Raw genomic sequence first — 16,645 nt, 5'->3', positions numbered from 1 at the left:
GGCGACCAGGCAGAAGGAGAAAGCTATAGGGAGCTAGCAAACAAGTTAGCTGGTGACAGAGCTGGGGGTTGAGGAGGTGGTGATGGTGCTGGGAGGGGTGGGGATTCATTTAGCCAGGCATAGCTGCTCTTGTTTGTGGTTGTCCCTGACAGCGTCGGCACCGCTGCTCCAAAGCACCTGTGTTTGCTCACTAGCTTTCCCCCAATCTGCTCAAAAAATGCTGTGAGCATGTCACATGGTGGCCAGATAGCCTGGGCACCATGGGAATACAAAAGCCGGGGCTTTTAGAACAGTTAATCATTAATAGAGGCATCTCTTTTGTTCCCATTCAGCTCCGTGCTGACAGAGGCTTTGATATTACATATGGCAGACAGGTCAGACGCAGATATAGCCAAGTGCATCGACAGGAAGGAGCTTTCAGCTCAAATGATGCAGGGAGGTGAAAGTGGGGCTGCCTGGACGTGTGTCCTCACAGGAACATCCATAAATTTCTGCAGAGGATGGAAAGAACAGTGACATAGTGTGACATTACCGTACATTACAATGTTTTAAATTAACAAAGCTCATCCTTATTGATCCCCTTGATTCATCATTATCCTGAGACCCAACAGTTTTATCGCAGAGACTAGCCTTGTCACTCGGTTTTGAAACCTACGTTTTGTACACAAGGTTTAAAAAAAACAAAATAACCATGACGCAGCAATAACTAAAGGGAGATAATCAGGATCTATTTAAACATTGTGAGGTCATGGTGACATATTCGAGCTGACAGACGATAAAGCTCCTTTTGAAGTATCTTCATGTGACAACTGCAGTGTAGCTGTTTCATGTTCTGAAATTTGAGTCACATTTTACATCTGTCAAGAACAAGTTTGCAAAGCAGATAGTTTTAAATGGACAATTAAAGCTGCTGTATGTAACTTTTATTTGAAAAAAATGTTTTGTATATATTTGTCCAAACTGTTACTCTGTTGTGGCAGTAAAGTATACAGATCATTGCTCAAAAACATTCACCTTTTTCTGCCTTCTTCCAGTGTTCTCAATAGTATGAGTGGAAATTTGCACAGAAACAACCAATCAGAGTAAGGTGGAGGGTCCCAGTGCTGTTAATTATGCCTGTCTATATGTTGCCCACACCCTCCCGCTTTCTCTCTACAGCTTCTTCTCGACAGCAGAGCCTGCCATGACAAGTTAACATGGCCACCAATGATTGCGGATAAACAGTAGTCCCATTTATTTTTTCTGCCATTAGTAATTTGATCAGCATGTATATGAGCATGTTTGACAGCGTTAACACCCTCCTACTGGCTCTGATTGGTTGTTTCTGAGGAGATGCACATCTGCAGATGACAATAGTAACACTGAGAAGAGGTCTCATGCCATACTGCCACAACATAGTGACAGTCGTAACAAATACAAATATCATAAAAATATAGTTACATCCTGCCGCTTTAGCTAGTTTTTAACATGTTTCGGTTGAAAAACTAGAAGCATTTCATGTCTTACCTGACAAGAACTAGTAATTTAGCAACTTACTATAAATTCAGATCATTTAGTCCTACTACATCTACTGACTAGTTTAAAAGGGGCCAAAGCCAATTCAGACTTTTGCCATCTTTGAGCAACTTTCATTTTAAAAACATTTCAGTGGACTGAGCAATCGCTACAAAGCTTTGATTATTATTATGTTTTAGACAATCATTTGTAATGAAGCTGATGACTGTTTATCTGTCAGTATTAATAATGATGGATACTCTCCAGCTCTGTGGATGGTAGTACGGTAACTAAAGTTTGTCAACCAGAAAGAAGATGCACAGACATCAGGCATCAGAGTGTTCAGTGAACTGGAATGGAAACTGTGCTGAGTGGTTGATTGGGTGAAACTTTTTTGTTGTTATTTAACCCAGTTGGACCTTAAATAAGACCGTGTGCTGTGTGAAAATCACGCAACAAAGTGTTTTCCAATCATTGCACCACTTTGATTATGCATTTTCAACTGAGTGCAAAATATCTTGCTGCAAGAAATGTCTCCAGAATTAAAGTTAGCTGCGACAGTCCAGCAAGTGAGTAGAGCAGATAAGGTTCAGAGCCAAAATATGTACAAGACTACTTAAGATGACATTGAAAGTAATAAAAAATAAATAAATAAAAAAAACATCAACCAAAATGTATTCGAACCAAAAGGCTTGACTTATTTTCTTGGCTTAAATTGGCATTTGATAAAAACTCAATTAATTAGGATAATTAATTTCAACCACTTGAATTAATTTGATTCGATCACATTAAAAATCTATAGATTAACATTTTATTAAATGCTAAAATATTTGCAATTCATTTTTACACTGCTTCATCCCCCAAGACAGAAGACGTCTGTACTGGTAATGGTCTCTGACCTACTAGCAATTACCTCTACCTTCCAGGATGGCAGATCAGGATTGACAGTGTTATGTAGTTAGATATGTATGACTTTTAGCATTTTAACAGAAAATAATCCTTTCAGTTTTTTTTTGTTTTTTTTTTTGTTTTGTTTTTTTCGTCATTAACAGAAGTGAAAATTAAAAACTGATTGGCATGATGGCAAATAAAAAAGGGAGAGGCGTTTTTGGACAGTGCCTGCAATTAATTAACATCCCCTAATCTCAGTTTGCTCTTCATCTTGAACCGTCAATGAGAAATCTGGGACTCATTTCAAGTTGGTCAAAGTCGACTTTGGAGCAGGGGAGTAATACAAATGCACAAACTTGCTTTCACAAAGCAGGGACAGATTTATCTGGAAGGGGGAGATTAGGTTTGCTCAGCCACATTCATATAAAAAGCTCTGAAAGGGTCGGCGGCAAACTCTTATCTGCCATTTACCTCAGCATGCCAATGGTTCTTTATTGAAACTTTGTTTCGGCCCCACCCTAACCTCCCCTTCAGTGCTAATAATACTGTATGGAAACCTGAAGAGGATAGTGGGACCACAAACATTTACGGCTGAAAATGCAGCACAAGTGCAGGCCACTCGATCTCGGATGCTCAGTGCGCCGGGAGTCAATCATTAACATGGCACTTTTAGTGATATCTGCTCTCTCTCTGGCACTGAGTGGAAGGCAAAAGATAAATGAAGGTTGCGTTTCAGGGAATGAAGAAAGGCTCCAGCTAGCAAACTTTAGGTGCTTTAGCAAACATACCAGCCCACACGTTGCCTCTTTTTGAGAGGATTGCAGTCGGTTCAGCCTGCCCAACAATGGTGAATGCTCGTGCTTAAGTCACCGGGGGAAATTCGCTTAAATGTAATGATATGTTGGTTTCTGGTATTTGTTTTTCATTTAGGTATCGTACAAATGACAAATAACAAATAACACCTTTCAGTCATCCAGCAATTTCTTTTCTTTTCTGTTTCAACTTGGTCCAAGCACTTAACCAGAAAATAAAAAAAAGGACGTCTTTGTCTTGCGAGAGTGTCATGCAGCTATAAATCTTTCCCTGCTTCCATGCAGCTCAACTTCTCTACAGTGTTTTTTATTTGCTAACCCTGGTCACCAGCGATAAGAGCCACTGATGTCCCTAAACTGTACTAACTTGCTTTGACATGCACATTTGTGCTGTGGAACCTGAAATAGGAGGGAAATAATGAGAAATTTAAAAAAAAGTAGTAAATAACATCCTCCGTTTCATTTTTAAGAAAATTAAATGGTTGAATTGAGTCAAATGACGGACTGAACAAGTGCGTGTCTCAAACAAAAGTTCCTGTTTCAAGAGGGAAGGAGAATTGCTGATGGATGGCTTGGCAAACATAGTTGACATACCTGGGCAATGCCACGGGCCGGTCACAGCCCAGGACTGAGGGGGACATTGTGTTTGAGTTTGTGTGAGCGTGAGTGCGTCAGCGAGGCTCCTCCAGAGCTATCCCTCTTCCCTCTGAGGCTTCCTCTCCCTCCTCTCCTCCGCTCGGGCCGTGGGGATCACTTCAGTCAGCAGAGCCCTGTTTGACAGAGACACAGCCTCCATATAAATCCCATCCTCCTATTTATTTGATGTGCAGTTCTACTAGGAAGCCTTCGATCCGTCCTCGGGGAGCCCGCATCTCAAAACACTCAAATAGTCTGGGTGTGCAGATAAGCTCGGGGCCGGAATTATACTCCCAAATTCACAAATCCTCACAGAGCTTTTTTTTTTTTTCCTCTCTTCCCGTTTTAAATCACATTTACAAAGAAATCTGCATCATACGGGGCTAACTATTCCACCTGAAAATGTTTTGATACTTTAACGGGTCTTAGTATTCATTTGTGCAATTAAAATACACAAAGAAAAACGTGGAGGAAAAATAGTTTTTAGCGCATCTTTCTGAAGTGGGGTTTGGACTGTGAGATGGGTCAGTGCAGCCCTGTGGAAGAGGGGTAGACCTTTTATGGAGAACACCCAGGAATGTTTAGTTAACTCGCTTGTCGCATTCAAGCCTGTATGTCAAAGGTGTTTACCGGGTGTTGACATTGATAGGCTGCTTAAAAGGTATATGAAGGTGTAGTTGTGTCTAGTTGAGATGTGTGCTGAATACATTTTCTTTTTTTTTTGCAAAAATAAAAAAAATGAAAAATCTAAACAAAATTTGATATGCACATAATATAAGAAATTAAAGGAAACCTTTATTTTAAGTTACTGCTAATTTATAAACTTTCACTGAAACATATATGACTCCAAATGCTTCAAAACATTTAAAAGGGATTTTAATTAAATTATATGAATGTAACTAAATAGTGTTCAGTTCTCATTTAGCTTGCACACTTCTTTAGAAAGCACAAGTAAATTCTTTGAATTTTGGCTGACTCCAAAAATAAAGTATAGAAAAAAAAAAAAGAAAAAAAAAATCCAAACTGGGTCACCATAACCACTGGTTATGGTGACCCTGGACCGGACCAAAGCAATGACCCTCACACTGGTTAAACTTTTAGAACAGTGCTCAAAGTGTTTATGTAATGAAACACTGTGAAGTAAATGCATATTTAAATTATGATGTGAAATTACAGTGCATTTTGTTTAATAATTTAATAAATTTTTATTGAATATATCAAATGCATACACAATTGTTTTCATACATTTTTAAACAAGCAATAATATTTCAACACATATTTTCCAAATTGTTTGAATTAAACAGCAAAAACATACATGTAGCAATTTCAAAACGCCAGTAAATTTTATTTTATGCCTCTTTCCTGCTCTTATTAATAATATTATGCAAACAAAGCATACTTACACAGGCATTTAGTTTTATGATGCAACAACATGTAAATCAGCTGATAATGTGCAGTCCAATTTCCCTTTATGTGGCACCACAGCAATAAAATATAGTGAGTAAGTTAGTGAAGGGCAAACATGAGACATGTGATATAAATTTAAATGTTGACAGATCTAAAATGACTCTATATATATATATATATATATATATAAATATAAAACTTGGGTTTGAAAGGAGAAAACTATGCTACCATAATTATAGTTTTGTTTAAAACAGAAATTAAAAGCACCATGCTTCACATTCACAATTTGTCTGAACTTAATTTTAACATTAAAAAAAATGATATATGAACATGTCTCCATTTTAAGATTCATTTTCTTTTTTTATAATGTACTTGCAACCAAGAGGATCCTTGCAAATCGCCCGTCTGTCTGTCTTTCTGCCTCTCTGTGCTTCCTTCCATCTGACCACCCACTGAGAAGCTTGTGGTGAGAAGCCAGTGTTCCTCACCTCAGCCTGGCACCTCTACACTGACCTTACAGGTGACAGCTAACCTGTTAAAGTACCTGGACATCCAATTAGTTTGGGTCACATCACCTCCACGCTTAGCAACTGAACCAAACACCAGGGAGAGAACCGTGGGCACCCCTCAGACTGTTTCAGGTAAGTGGAGCAGTGTTGTAAGTTTCCTATGACTCACACAGCTCTTTTCTCCACCCATGAATGCTGGAAGATTGTAGGTCGCGGTTAACTTTAGAAACGGAGTCCTCTCAGCTCATAAATTACACGGCAAAGGACAACCTTAAGCGGTGTTGAAATGCCTCGAACAGAGCTTTATTTCAGCGCTGCTGGAGCGTGAAGCTGGGAGCACCACCCCACAAGGAGCCTAGCTCTCACAAGCACACATAAGACGGCTATTTATCTTGCCGTACCTGAGGTCTGACATGCTGGCAAAGCACTGTCGGTGCACCAAAGGCGGATGCAAAAACAAGCACTTGCTGTTTCCTAATGATGCTGGTTTTTAAGGGTGATTTCACACCGTGTCATACCTTTTTTATTTTCTTGTTTTTTGTAATAATGAAGTCTGGTCCCACATTTGAAATTTCAACACCCCCCCCCCCCCCCCAACCAACAAAAGGGTTTTCCTTCCTGGGACCTGCCTTGGCACAGCTTCTGGCACTTTGAAATCTGATCTGATAGATTAAGAGCTTAGCCATTAGAATAAACCATTGTGGAGTCATTATGAGTCGTATTTTCATGCTGGCGAAAAAAAGAACAGTTTTCATGCTGCGTCTGTGAGTAGAAAAGGCTTTTTGTAACCACAGATCATCACACTGTTTAAATACATTTTAACCCCAGTGGAAAAAAGGGAAGCTTACACAACATTTGAGCTTTATACAAATGTGACAGTAAAAACAGGCACTGAACATCTTTTTCTTTTTTTTTTCTTCTTTTTTTTTAAGGGCTGCTTCACAACATCATATTGTGTCGAAATCATCCTGAGTCTGACCACCCAAGGGGTCCTGACACCACAACCTTTACAGAGGGGGATGGGTCTCGCCGTGTGTTTGTATTTTGGCAAGTGTCTGCTCACATGCATGAATACGCTCTTCCGTCTTATGTGTATTGATCCTCCTATGCATTTCACTGCTCCTCTATTTTTTGTTTGTTTGTTTGTTTGTTAGAGAGCCTTTCCTATTTTTCTTTTCTTTTTTTTTTTTTTTCTCCACAGCCCTGGCATCAGAATCGGCCTGCTTCTACTTCCTGCCACATAGACGATATCACACGGATTGAGTGGGAATACACATTCAGCGGACAAGAGTTCAATGTAAATGCAAAACAACCAAACTGCTCCTATGGTTGTCTTATTTTTCCCTCTGAGGGTTTCCTCTTTTAACTTGAAGTCTTTGTTTGGTTCTTTGTTTGACTATGATAGTTTCATTTTCTGTTTTAAAAGAACGTGGTTTTCCTATTAAATCAAGATTCAAAGAAGTGGAAGTAGAAAAAAAAAGTAGGAAATTCAGATTTTTGTAAACATTGAACATTTCATGAGAATTTTTTTGTTAAACATCTCCAATTTTTAAAATTTCTTATTGTAATTGTTATGTATGAATCATCGTTAGCCTATTTTGTGTGGATGAAAAACCTCAGAGCGCCTTTAATAATACCACACCAAAGTATTTGTTTTATGCCTCCGTAAGTCAATAACTTGTTCAAAAACATGAATCTCTTTAAAAATTCAAAATGCTTCGTAATCCTTTAAAGCCTGAAACAATAAATAAATTTCAGAAATTAAGATTTCTAAAAATAGATTTTTAGAAATAATTTTGTCTTAATAACACCTTTTGTCCCCTCTTTAGTTTGTTGTTGTTGCAGCATAATCAGTGCCATAGGCTTGTGTGGCAATTTAATTGTCATTATAAAGATGATGGCTCCCCTTTACCTTATTGTATTAAAAAAGTTGTCTTTGACACAGATACTCCTGAGATCTCTGCCTTTTAAACATTTTTTTATTTGCTCAGCAATATTGTTCTTTATAAAAGTATTAAATGTTGTTTAAAATGTTAAAGCCCTAACGGATTTTTAAATGTATAATTATTTATTAAATGTGTATATATATATATATTTATTTTTTTTTTTTTTAATCACTTGGATTTCTCCTTTTTCTCAGAATTAATATTTTATGTTTTTTATAATTATTATAACCAAAAAGATAAAGAACTTGTAAGCACGCCAGACAGTATATTTACTTAATCCAAAAAGCATTTGGGGAAAGAAGTGCTTTTGTAAAGGAGGCAAAGATCTCAGGATTTGCTTTAAAAAAATTATACATTTGGCTTTAGGTTGAAGTTAAATTCTGCATCTTTATCGCGCTCTGTTATTGACTTGTGCTTCTCTCTCGAAGACGAAAAGAGAGGTCAGGCCTTATCCCCCCACAGGCCCGGCCTAAACCCTGCCTTTTATAGCAAAGTGGGGAGCGATTCAACCTTAAACGAGCACACATGCAGGCAACAGAGATACACATGCGATAACCTGTTCAATTAGACAACACCCACCACTACAGGCAAAAAGTAGACAGATAAATGACCATACAGTATGGTGTACAATGGGAATTAAAAGTATAGGGCAGCTGGGCTCTTATCTGGCCAGGGAAGAAGAAACCAGGCAACAAAGGGAGGCCTACAACTAAGAGGCTTGATGCATGGGAAAGCCATGGGCCGGCCATTGTGGCTGCCCTTCTGCTGAGCAAATAGTCCAAACTGTTCATTCCCCATCTCCTATTCTCTCGTCGGTACATTGTTTGTGTCCTTGCATTTCATTCTGACTGGGGAAGATTGCTCTCAGGGCCAGTGAGCAAACAGTCCAGAAAAGAGCCAGCTATCTCCTGCCGTTCCCAGGAGAACTAGCATTTTTATTTCGGCTCCAAGCTGTCAAAGGATTGGAGAGTTTATGTCAGGATCCTGAATTAATTGCTTTAAGCCTCAGGGCCAACGCCGACGTTTTTTTTTTTTTTTCTTTCTTATTACCAAATGTTTTGTAAAATGTTTTCTACCAAATTATGCATTAGCCCTCCTCCTTCTCCTTTTTTTTTTCCTTTTTTTTGTTTTGTTTTTTTGTTTAGGAGTCGCCAAACATTTGGTATTGGATACATACCGGGATGGTTTGCTGCAATACAAATGATGCGTTTAGATGTTGTTGACAGCACAAAGGCGTGAATGGCGACTGGCTACAGCGCGGCTGTTAAGGATTTGGTAGAGCAAAGGCAAACATCAAACTTTTTGTGTGGGTGTGTTTTCTTCTATTCCAGGATGGTAAGTGCACGAGCCAAGTCTGGCAATAAAGTGTGTCGGCTTACAGATGCCTCAATAAACCATAGATGTTCAGACATTTGGTGGACGAAGCTTTAAGGGCTCTTAAATATTCCCTATATGGCCAAATGGACTTCACAACCGTCTGTCGTCCTTATATTCCTCCCATGCTAATGGTTACATTATAACAAAACACAATATATCACACTGGTCTGTCTAAGGATCAGTATTTTCCATCCTGCATATAAATAACTTTGTCAGTAACGTCATCACTGGAAATGTCCACTTTTACACTGATGATATGGTTATGTATATCTCAACATTCGCATCCAAGCTGGCCCTCGTTCAGCAGGAGTTGGCTTTTGAAACTGTCCAATCAAATCTTAGTCACTTAACCTGCCACCCATTACCACTATTCACAGTTCACAGATGGAACGTGAAGTACAAATGTGTGGGGGTTACTTTGTGGTTATTTTGTCAGTCATGCTTCAGCTTCATCTCAAACAAAAACTGACATTTCTATTTCAGAATGAATTCCTGTTTTCCCATCGAATCTAAAAGTAATAAAGCGTGTGAGTAAGGAAAGTTTCATTCTAGCAATTTGTACTGATAAAAGTGCTTCAAAGAATAAAACAACAGAAAAATAGAAAATCTGCCCAAAAACACTTACCTAAAAGAAAAGTATGAACACCACATATCAAACAAAATAAAAAAATATATATATTGCAGAGCAGGAAACATTCAATTTCAGGAGTTGACTGGAGCCATGTCTATACTGTATATGAGCAATTAGCTGCCTTTCAAGAGACTCAATTGTATTTGTGCAGCAAAAATTTACAGGAGTTGCATTCCAAAGTCTTGGTGCTAACTCGAAAGATCCATCGAGAGTTGAATGAGTGAGTCGGACCATCGGCAAACTCTGGCCTGAAGATCAAAGGGAACAAAAGGAGAGAAACAGGTTGTAGTAGGTACAGAATATATTAGGAAGCTTTTCTATTTAAGGCCTGAAGTTTAGGACTAAACCTCTAAAATTAACTTTCATCCAATACGGGAAAGTCCATAGTGGAATGATGTGCGCTCTTTTGTTTGTACCAGTTACAATTATATTAAATTAAGGTACTTAATCTGTAGTAGATCTAACATTTCTTTGTTAACCCGATTCGTTCCTTTAGGTAGTCCATAAACCCCAAAAGAGCATCTCAGCTGAATATTATCAGCTTAGAGATGACAGACATTAATTATAGAATCTGTCCTAGTTGAAGTATGAAGAGTAAGAAAAGAGTAGATCCCAGAAATGAGCCTGGAGAAACACCACGACATAAAACTGTCTTTCCAGTATTACCCGAATCACATCTGTCGAATCAAAGATCTGTCAAAAATGTACAAAAAAATCTATCTAAAACACAGCTGATAATCACAATCAAATGTCTCAGTATGAAACTCTGATCAACAGCAAAGGAGATAGCCCAAAACATTGGCTACATTTATGTCTCTAAAGAGTGAAGGAGTTAAGAGTCATAGTTATGTGCATTCTCTCAAAGCCTATAAGTTCTAGGTACTATTTTAGGTAGAATTTTGTGCTTCGAAATACATTTTAAAAGTGGGACACACGATGACTGGCAATATTAGGAGTACTGACTCTCTTGAGCATTTACAAAGAACTTCTTATTTACTTAGATTAAGATTGTGCGTGCATGTGTTCTTTGATTGTTCTAATTTGTCCAGTCTTAATCATTAATCCTGCCTGTCTTGCTCAGAGCACTCTTAAAAAATAAAGAAACTCTTAATGTGAACGACATATTTGTAAGTAAAACAAAGTAAAAATGAAAACAAAAATTTGTATCTGGAACAATTTCTTTGGGCCTCCCGGCAACACATTATGCACAATTGCATTTGGTGAGTGTGATCAAGTAATTAAGCAAAACTTCCACCTGTAAAACAACTTCAAATCTAGTCACTAACGGTTCCACAAACGAGAGGCCTTGGCCTCGGGGAGAGACCGTTGAGGCACTGTCACAACATGATTAATCTCTTTATTGTTGTCGCTGATTAAAGTGACAATAAAAAGTGGAAACACTTAATGTACTTCCAGCTTATTGAAAATTAGGAACCAAATTAGTGTCAGACAACAGCCTGTTACTGTAAAACTTGTTCACTGGGTTTTAATGTCCTGCACTATTTGTAGGAAACAACAACGCAATGAATGTTATGTCACTCTAAGCTTTGGTGAATTTACAATTCTTGCTGATCAACAAATATAGCCAGACTTAGTATTAAGGCACTCAAGGGAGGAAGAGCTTAAAGACTAACTTTGGATTTAATTTCACAGCAGTTAATGCTTGGATATGTTTGTGCTTAATTGGCAGAATTATCCTTTTGATACAGTTAAAATTAAAACTTCTGGCATCTTGAACACTTAAATTTGTTGTACTTATCGTAAATAAACAACTCATTCAAGGCAATTTTATCTTTTGCTGTTTTAGTGATTAAATAAATGTTTTTTAGTGTTGGACACGGAATGGCAGTCCAGCAGTTACAGCCTTTGAAGCCACACATCAGTAACTGAACTTTGAGCCAACATCTCTGTTTCAAAGGGGTTGTGTAATGTAGTTGGCCATTATATTTGCATCCAAAATTCATTTAGCAGTATGTTACAGGGCTGCATTGTGTTATGCCATTTGCTTGAAAAAGCTCCTTTACAATCCTGAATTTGATAAATCAAAGTGGCAATGCTAGTATCACACAGTCATGCGATACTAAAATGTAACTCAATAAATTAGAATAAAATGTTAAAATATTTACAGTGTTTATTGCTGGATACCAACAAAAAAAAGATTAATCACACATATATTTTAATCCTGTAGCCAAGGAAAACTTGCAATTCCCTTTCTCAGATATTTAGACTTTTTATGGTCCAAATTTCCCTTTTGAGATAAAAATGCATTTTGTCTTTCGTTTGGAAATCAAAGCTCCCAAAGTGTGGAAGGAAACGTGGAAAGGCATAAAATTCCTAATACTTAAGGTTCAGTGTGAAGTTTCTATAAACATCAATTAATTTGATGAGTAACGTCACCTACTGGTGTTGGTCCACTGTGTTCTATAAAGTTGAAAGTCAGTTCAGCTGTCTACCAGAAGTGCTCGTTTCATTCTCCACTAGAACTTGGCACCAATCCACACTGCCAAAAGTACAAATAATTGCTTTAATGATGGGATCACTGATCCTGATTGGCCAGGAAACTTGCCCGACTTAAGATTCAAAGAGAAGCCATAATGTATTGTCAATAAGAAGGTGAGACACCAAACCAAACAATCCAGCAGAACTGAAAACTGCTATTAGGGCAATCTGTGCTTCCTTAACACCTCAGCAGAGCCACAGGCTGATTGCCTCCATGCCACACTGCTTTGATGCAGTAATTCAAGCACATACTTCCCGTAGGCTGAGGTTACTGTCAACATTTTTCATTGGCCTTATGTAGTGTTTTAATTTTTTCTGAGCAGAAAGCGGGGTTTTCAACAGCTCTAAATCAGAACAAAATGCATCCCTCTGCGTGATAAATCCACGTCGTACATGAGCTTCACCTTTTAAATGTAGTTACTGAAATAATTTGTCATGCTGCATGTGCGGTCGCTGAGCTGTTCTGCAAAATGTTCACCTCCTCTTTATGCAATGAACCATGCACGATTTCCTTTTGCACATGAAACCAAAGTGTAATCGTGTGTTTATGCCCACAGCTAATTTAACTGTGTGATGTGCAACATGTCCGCCTTTGTGTTTTATCTTTCTATGTGCCACTTAAAGATAAGAGTGCCACAGCTCTGACCAATAAATCTGCCGGTTGACTCCTTAATCTGAAAGGATATTGGGTGACAAATGGTGAGATGTTGCTGTCAGCGTCAAGCAGGCGAGGGTTAAATAGTGTGTATCAGGGGACTACTCTGCTGTCAGGGAAAACATACAGGATTCATCCTTCACCATAATCTGCTCAGCAGCCTTATAGACACCTCCCAGCTTTCCTCAATCCTTCATCTGAGCATCCGTCTCCCCTTTATAAATAACACAGCCATTTATATGGAATTAAATTGGGGATTAATTTGATTCGAGTCAGGGTATGGGAATTCATTAGTGAGCTGACAGTGGCTACATACATGGAGTGAATTTAATTTGAATCCCCCAAGGGAGGCGCTATACAAAGCTGTGTGAAATAGGGCTATGAAAGACAATTAGGAGTGATGTTTTTTTTTTTTTTTTTTAATTCTGACACCAGTAAAGTGGGACTTTATTGCTGTTGACAGCTTTTCATCGTGTTAGGAGCAGCACTTGACGTCTGGTGAAGGTGAATGAAATGGATAGATGATGTTTGGTGTGAACGGAGAGGCTCGGCCTTGTCTCGCGGTACGGATCAAGACCCTTGCATGAATGGGAGGATGTATAAACAGCTTTTTTTCTTTTTTTTTCACCCAGATCTGGCTTTCACTCGTGTATGATATTAAAATAGGCACATTATTTGAATGTCAGTGATTCTCATGAATGTCGAAATGGCACATCCGTTGCCGTAGTTTCTGACAAGCAGTGCAATGTAAGGCAAATGCATTAAATTCAACTCCAAAGCAGATTAACGAAGTTACCCCCCACCCCCAGCAGCACACCACCCTTGCTGTTTTCTAAATTGGACAAGTCCCATTGTAAGATATCCTATCAATGTGCACATGTCTGCATGAGTGAACATATGCAGGACAAAATATTCCGTAGTTTGTTATTCCGAGGACAGCACCGGGGGCACACAGGCTTGTTTGCCTTTGCAGAGAGAGGAGATTGGATTGGGGGTTTAAATGAATCGCTGGCGCACTACGTTTATAGGTTTCATTAACTTTTAATGAGTTGGATGTCCTTCGATGTGATTGGTTGGCAAAGCTTTGCTTTCACTTCCTGAAACAGGAGCTCAGGAGGGGGAAGTGAGGGAATATTGCAGCAACTTGGCTTGCATGTTATGACCATGTGCTGCTAAATGTGCCACTTAGGGTGGAAATGGCTCATAAAAAGTCATATATACGTGGTACTATTCATCAGCTGCTTCTGAGAGTGGAATCTGAAACCTGGATGTATCGAGTCTCGAGGGGAATAAAGAAACCACGGCAGATCAATCACAGTCTAGCAGGCATCCTTTTACCTCTCCTGACTGACATATCATTTTATGGTGGCTCTGCCAGCAAGGTTTGATCTCAAAGACAGGCGCAAGGCCCAAAGGGAAATGCCTGTGGAATTGTCAAAGAGGGGCTAGAAGCACGAGTGAACACAAATGCTTCCAGCTGATGCCTGACTTTATATTAATCTCCATCCAATATAGTATTTTTCTGCCTGGATGATCACACTTTTATTATCTTGCATTGAGGATTTTGTTGGGGTTTTTTTTTTTTCTTCTTTTTTTTTTTTCTGGATGCTTTATGTCTTGAGAAGCTCTTCTAACCCTCCCTTCTGGGCCTCAACTCAGAGCTCGTTTGAAACAAAAGCTTCGACGGCGTCTCGGTTTTATCTCCGTCTGTGGAACTCTCCGATTCAGAAGTTGAAATCTGGTTAACAACGATTGATATTCACTGGTTTCTTTGAGACTGTTGCTTTTCAGTTTGCATGATGAGAATAAACACTGACCATCCATCCACTTCCAGAAGCATAAAAGCAGCAGGGTATAGAGAGGCACCCCGTCCAGGCCTGAATGGATTGCCTTTAGGTCACTGCATATCCCACCAGCTGTTGCCTCACAGTACTCAATGGGCATTGTTGATGGCTCTTTCTGTCTCCCTGCTCTGTTTTCTCTCTCAGGACTTGAAGGAGTCCTGCGCTGGAATGTCACAGAGTCGTGTCAAGAACTGAGTGCAGACACATCACAGATAGCATCCGCTTTCTCACCCTGTCCATCGGTCCATCCCTCTCTTTTTTCTGCATTTCTCACCATTTCAGGTCATGAAAACGTATCATCTCCATGTTTCGACATGCACTAAATCGTTCCATTGTGGCAGTCAAGAAAACAAAAATGGATATTTACAACTAAAAAATTAATAATTTGAAGGTGGGAGGGGGGGAAGCAAACTTTCATTAAAAATGTGGTGACAAAAAACATTAAAAAAATGAAACAATGATGACTGAAAATAAAGGAATTATTATTATTTTTATTTTTTTTTATTAGAAAGCCTTTCAGGAATAACTTCCAAGATGCAAGATATTGATGAGAAAAAAAATCTGCAAATGTACATTTTGGCCATATAATTTAATGTTTTGTCAAACAAATGTGATCCAGCTGTAATGAAATGACTCATCAACTCTCTTAAGGTAAAATGTTTACTGTCAGAAAGCTGTTCACCCCCAAAATGTATTGTTTTATGTGAAAAGACCAAAACAGACATGTCAACTTATTCACTTAGTGTTTTTATTTTCCATTTTTACAAAAATAATAAGTTGCCAGGAAAATATGCTATGATTAGTACATCTAAAATTAATGATAAAACTATATTCTCAAGCTAGATTCTTCAATAAGACAATAAGACAACAAAAACAATCAGTGAATTGGAAAGTAATTTTGTTTGCAATATATTACATTTTAATTTTTTTGTGTTATTTAGTAAACGTCTGTAATACAAGTGCATGGACATTTAGGTTTATAAATGATGTATTTTGGACTGATATGTAATAGAACCTATATTGTTTGTAGTTGTTTAAAGTTTAGTGCCTTTACGATATCAACTTCAATCACGTAGTGTTTTTTTTATTATTATTATTTTATTTTATTACACCTTAATAGTTGAGATTGGTGAACCTTAACTGTGAAGAACGTCCATTTTGAAATGCATAGATAACCCCTGGTAAAAAAAAAAAAAAAGAAAAAAAAAAAGACTAACAGTAATTATGAAAAACTGCTTATTGAATATTTTTAATCAAAAAAATATTTGAACCCCCAGTGTGGTGAATTACATTTATCAAATTTAGGCCTGTTGTAAAGCGTATTCTAACAGACCTTACACTGTTATTAAAAAAATATAAATCAAAGTGATTTTTGAAAGTGATGAAAGTGAAGAGCAAAAAAAAAAAAGGAGGGAAAAACGCACACGGTGGATGGAGTGACGGGCACCGAGCGTCTCACCGGGATAGGCCGCCCTGCTGTGAAACCATGGGTGGCTTGGAGTTCTGACTTTGTGGTCCCTTTAATATACTGAGGGACGACAGTTTGCCCTGCTAAGATATAGGATTAGGAGTATTTCTGGTGAAAGAGGAGTTAAGTCGGGCTAGTGTGGACGGTCCCTCCCCTGCAAAAGGCTGAGACAGAATTACAGCTTGTTGGACCGGTGTCCCGCCGTCTCCGTGGAGACAGATCTACTTGGGTGTTCCAGTCCGCGGGCTTCAGCGCGCAATGCAGCCCACGAAGGTGCGGCAATGCTCTCTCTACGGGGTATAGGCCTCATAACACCATGCGACCCCCGTACATAAGTCATTTAAGAAACCTGGAAAGAGCCACACATAGATATCGAGCAGTGTTGATTTGACAAAGTGAAGGTTAATTACTGCAAATTAGCAGATCTTGTCAGTTGTATTATTGTAAAATATGTTAAAAAAAAAATATAAAATATA

The 16,645-nt window shown here is 38.4% G+C and overlaps 1 long non-coding RNA gene across 1 annotated transcript in view; it reads right to left on the bottom strand.

Annotated features, from left to right (window-relative positions):
- Positions 1-6: 6 nt before the first annotated feature.
- LOC103458613 (uncharacterized) overlaps positions 7-16,645 on the bottom strand; it is an 18,530-nt gene continuing 1,891 nt past the window's right edge. Inside the window, exons 2-3 of the long non-coding RNA XR_532595.1 lie at positions 3,792-3,967; positions 7-491 (exon numbers count right to left, since the gene is read on the bottom strand). This is a non-coding gene — a long non-coding RNA (uncharacterized LOC103458613). The remainder of the gene's footprint in view (positions 492-3,791; positions 3,968-16,645) is intronic.

The sequence above is a fragment of the Poecilia reticulata genome, linkage group LG22 (assembly GCF_000633615.1).
Source record: "Poecilia reticulata strain Guanapo linkage group LG22, Guppy_female_1.0+MT, whole genome shotgun sequence".
Taxonomy (NCBI): Eukaryota; Metazoa; Chordata; class Actinopteri; order Cyprinodontiformes; family Poeciliidae; genus Poecilia; species Poecilia reticulata.
This window is presented reverse-complemented; position numbering and strand designations above follow the sequence as displayed.